Here is a 5,183-nt window from a genome sequence, read left to right as displayed (position 1 = left end):
TAGATTTATATCGCATTATCAGTGAGCAATAGTCTGTTCCCTCTAACTTCAGTCAACGGATAACCGGATTATCGTTTAAAAGAAAATCCATCTCTTGCCATTATTGGTGGCTCTAAATAAGGACAAACCAAAACTCGTTGAAGATGCTTAATGAAATCCCTTCACATATCCCGTTTTCTTTACTAACATAAAGCTTCATTAATCAGAAGCTGCTAATACTTATTATTATCACTCTTACGCAACTGTGGCATAAATTGTACAATTTTCAATTTTATATATCAGTATTAGCTGTAATATGTTTAATGTCCTTTCGCGATATGAAAGCGTAATCTGTATACAAAACCAAGTGTATCATGAGCTGAAAACCAAATTAATACCAATAACAATAACCACAAATGTCAATGTCCACCGCAGAATTGATATCCACAAGGCAGCTAGGCATATTAGGTAGTCACACCTGCGAGGTACGATACAAAACTCAGTTAAAGCTGCTTGCCCAACCCAACTGCTGTGAGTGGTTGTCTCCATGTGATCCACCGGTCACATCTCTGATAGCGCACGTCAATCACCAATCGCGCATTCTAGCACCTCCGAGCCGCTATCGATCTCGGCCACTGGCTGCGATATTAATTCATTCTCCCTTGAACCCTTCACATAGAGCCATTTAGAGTCCTATGCCTGTGGAGAGAGGGCGACGAGCGGATGGAGTGGTACAGCTCTTATTGTGAGTAAGAATGTGCTCCAAGTATTTGACGCTGGGGGCAGAAAACCTGCACTTTTTCAATAGACAGCCTACGCTATGTTCCTTGAGCAGTTAAAAAAGAGATTCTGATTCCCTTCAACTTTCCACGAGCGTCGACGGCGTAACAATGATTTCATTCAAATATTTTTACGTAGTGTCGAATACCGTGGACCAAGTCTTCTAAATATTTTTGGGAAATGACTGGTACACTCTCAACCCCAAACGCTGATCAGTTGTACCTATTTAAGCCAAACGTCGTGTTTAAGGCTAGCAACTGAAGTGACGTATCGTTGAGTAGCAGCGTCTTTAAATGATCTTTGAAAAATAGTGGCACCCAGACAGTTCTGTTAACAACTCCTGTAGGTGATACAGTTGACAGAGATTATTATTGCACTGGTAATTTATACCGAACGTAAAATCACCTCTGATATGTGACGACCTATTAGTTTTTTGTGGATCACGATAGGCGTCACACATTGACTGGTGGAAACAGGGAAAATAATGCTTTAGTCCTGAAGATGTGCGAGTTTCTCTTGAACAGCCTCTCTAACCACAAACGGTAGCGGGCAAGCTTTACAGAATTTAGGCACGGCTGAAGGCTTCATAGCGAAGTGTACCTCAAAATTACGTACACACCCTAAAGTTAGTTCAGACATCTTTTTGTATAAAATTCCACACAGCATTAAGGTCAGGAAAAGGCACTGTTTTGGACACTAGGTCCTCCTACTTGGAATTCAAAACTGTTAAAGACGTCTATCCCAAAATGTAACATCTGTATGCGAGCGCACAACTGAAAATGTTAGTACACTTTCGTCGTTTTGGTACTTAGGCACCAACGACTGCTCTTCGAGTAGAGGAATGGTCCTACGGCATTAAAGAAGGGACAGAGAGCGACATCCGTTGCAGCAAAGGCGATCCGAGCTGCCGAATTGTCACAAACTGCAGCGAGGAACAACCTAGAATCTGTTGGGGTTTGTCGGTTTTATTAGTGTTCGTAATTTATGTAGAAACGTCTTCAGTAATAAATATAATTTAAATGCTATAACTGTTTATTAAGCTTAGGTAAAATAATACTTGAGTAATAAATGTAATTTAAAAGCTATAATTGTTCATTAAGCTTAGGTAAAACAATACTTGTAATGAGAATGATGTATTATATAATGATGTAATATAAGAGTAATACAACTCACGTCTCCACACGTAAATTATCAAATGAGTATTAAAGATACACACATCAAAAAAAGTTTTGCATCACCGCGGTTCCCAGAGCTCCTGAAGATATACGTTGACTGTGGACATTGTGTCACAGACACAGTCCCTTTGACTGTTCAGAGATGTCACTAAACCCATCCAAAGATGTAAACTACCATGCATGAGCAGCGCCTATTATACGGAGAGGGTCCGACAGCCGATCAGTTCCAGTCATTCCACCAGGAATTAGGTACACGGCTCGTGTTGTATGTAGTTCAACCATGCCTAGACGGTCAATACCGCTGTTCAATCGCTTCCGCATTGTTACTTTTTGGTAGGAAGGGCTCTGAACAAGGGAAGTGTCCAGGCGTCTCGGAGTGAATCAAAGCGATGTTGTTGGGACATAGAGGAGATACAGAGAGACAGGAACTGTCGATGAAATGCCTCGCTATGGCCGCCCAAGGGCTACTACAGCAGTGGATGACCGCTACCTACGGATTATGGATCGGAGAAACCCTGACAGCAACCCCACCATGTTTAATAATGCTTTTCGTGCAGCCAAAGGACGTCGTGTTACGACTAAAACTGTGCGGAATGGGCTGCATGGTACGCCGTCCACGGCGAGGTTCATCTTTGCAACCACGACACAATACAGAGTGGTACAGATGGGCCCAACAACATGCCGAATGGACCGCTCAGGACTGGCATTACGTTCTCTTCACCGATGAGTGTCATATATGTTTCAACCAGACAATCGTCGGACGACGAGTTTGGAGGCAGCCCGGTCCGACTGGAAGCCTTAGACACACTGTCCAGAGAGGGCAGCAAAGTGGAGGTTCCCTGATGTTTTGGTGTGGCATTATGTGGGGCCGACTTACGCCGCTGGTGGTCATGGAAGGCGCCGTAACGGCTGTACGATACGTGAATTCCATCCTCCGACCGATAGCGCAACCATATCGGTAGCATATTGGCGAGGCTTTCGTCTTCATGGACGACAATTCGCGCCCCCATCGTGCACATCTTGTGAATGACTTCCTTCACTATAACGACATCGCTCGACTAGAGTGGCCAGCATGTTCTCCGGACATGAACCTTATCGAACATGCCAGGGATAGATTGAAAATGGCTGTTTATGGACGAAGTGTCCCACCAGCCACTCTGAGCGATCTACGCCGAATCGCCGGTGAGGAGTGGCACAATCTGGACCAACATTAACTGAATGAACTAGTTGATAGTATGCCATGACGAATACAGGCATGCATCAATGCGAGAGGACGTGCTACTGGGTATTAGAGGTACCGGTGTGAAAAGCAATCTGGACCACCACCTCTGTAGGTCTCGCTGTATGGTGGTACAACATGCAATGTGAGCAATAAAAAGGGCGGAAATGATGTTTATGTTGATCACCAGAGGTGATGCAAGACTTTCTTTGACGTGTGTTATTATGTAGGCTACCCAGAGTGTGACAAGCTCGATGATTAGCCGAGCCCTCACACCCAAGTTAGTTAGATGTAAGATCTCTAAAACAAGTAAGGGTACTTTCTTATTATCTCTTGTTTCTCCTTCTTACATGCAATATTCTTGTTATTTTAGAAAATTTTACCGTATTAATAGTAAGTCGTAAAGTGATGGTGTGTTATAATCTCTTTCGATCTTCCTAAATTTCTATCTTCTATTCATAAAACGGTAACCTTAAGATTTTCATTTCTTGATTACTTTTACTTTTAAGTCTGTAAGTCGCAATTATATTAATCTCTATTACAAATACGAAATATTAAATATGTTCCAAATTCTGCATACGTACAATTTCATATTGTGAAAACATTACCTGTCTTAATAACTAGGTAGCAGGTCATACACTATCTGATCAAAATTATCTGGACACCTGGCTGAAAATGATTTACAAGTTCTTTGTGCCCTCCATCGGTAATGCCGGAATTCAATATGGTGTTGCCCCACCCTTAGCCTTGATGACAGCTTCAAGTCTCACAAGGTTTCTTGGGGAATGGCAGCCCATATTTGTGCTTTACGTGTCCCTTCACGTTTCCACTTCAATATCACATCGGAAACAGTGGACTAGGGATGTTTAGGAGTGTAGAAATGTCGTGTACAAAAGCATGAGACAAATGACACCCAATCACCTGACCACGTTTGAAGTCCGTGAGTTCCGTGGAGCGCCACATTCTCCTCTCTCACGATGTCTAATTACTACTGAGGCCGCTGATATGGAGTAACTGGCAGTAGGTGGCAGCACAATGCACCTAATATGAAAAACGTATGTTTTTGGGGGTGTCCGGATATTTTTGATCACATAAAACTAAACTAAACTAAATTCCTCCCGAACAGGCCATGAAGGCCCAACGATACCGACCGGCCGCCGCGTGATCCTCATCCCATAGGCTGCACTGGATCCGGATATGGAGGGGCATGTGGTCAGCACACCGCTCTCCAGGCCGGAGCCGCTACGTCTCAGTCAAGTAGCTTCTCAGTTTGCCTCACAAGGGCTGAGTGCACTCCGCTTGCCAACAGCGCTCGGCGGACCGGATGGTCACCCATCCAAGTGCTAGCCCAGACCGACAGCGCTTAACTTCGGTGATCTGATGGGAACCGGTGTTACCACTGCGGCAAGGCCGTTGGCTTTGATCACATAGTGTATGTAAATGGTAACAGCAGCAAATAAATAAATAATCTGCTATATGGTGCGGCCAGTTGCATCTGGAATTCCAGCTACTGCATTCAGGGCAGGACTGGAGATTGTTCGACTTGCGTGGGTCACATCGCAATGCTGAAGAGGGACGGTGTTCCAGAGGTGCTCGATTTACATTACAAAAAATGTCAGTGGACGTGGAGGGGGTGCGGATGGGGGAGCTTATCAGTCGATCGATCGACGTACTCAAATCTTTCATGAGACGCTGGCGAGCCGGACGACTGTGAACTCGAGCGAGACTTACAGGTAGAAAAAGAAGGTAATTACTCAGAATCATCAGTTCGCTGCTGCTCTCGATGATGCCTAACTACTTTTGATACTTGAATTTCACTTATTAATGCATGCTGAGCTGCCCAAGCACCCTCAAAAGATTTAGTAAAATTTCGCACTTCACCAAGACCAGGATCGGATTTGGTCAAAGCTTAAGCTGTGATCTCCCTGTTAGGGACAAAGTACACTATCTCATCCTTGTCACCACTTTCACGTTCACTCTCTCTGCGAATGCATAATCTCTAAACAGGGCCAAGCCACTCATGAGATGAA

General features: G+C 44.1%; 1 pseudogene; it reads right to left on the bottom strand.

Moving 5' to 3' along the window:
* Positions 1 to 4,453: 4,453 nt before the first annotated feature.
* Positions 4,454 to 4,571, bottom strand: LOC126299780 (5S ribosomal RNA; annotated as a pseudogene).
* Positions 4,572 to 5,183: the final 612 nt, after the last annotated feature.

This window comes from Schistocerca gregaria, chromosome X, assembly GCF_023897955.1.
Source record: "Schistocerca gregaria isolate iqSchGreg1 chromosome X, iqSchGreg1.2, whole genome shotgun sequence".
NCBI lineage: Eukaryota > Metazoa > Arthropoda > Insecta > Orthoptera > Acrididae > Schistocerca > Schistocerca gregaria.
Note: the sequence above shows the minus strand (reverse complement) of the source record. Positions and strands in the feature narration are given on the sequence as shown.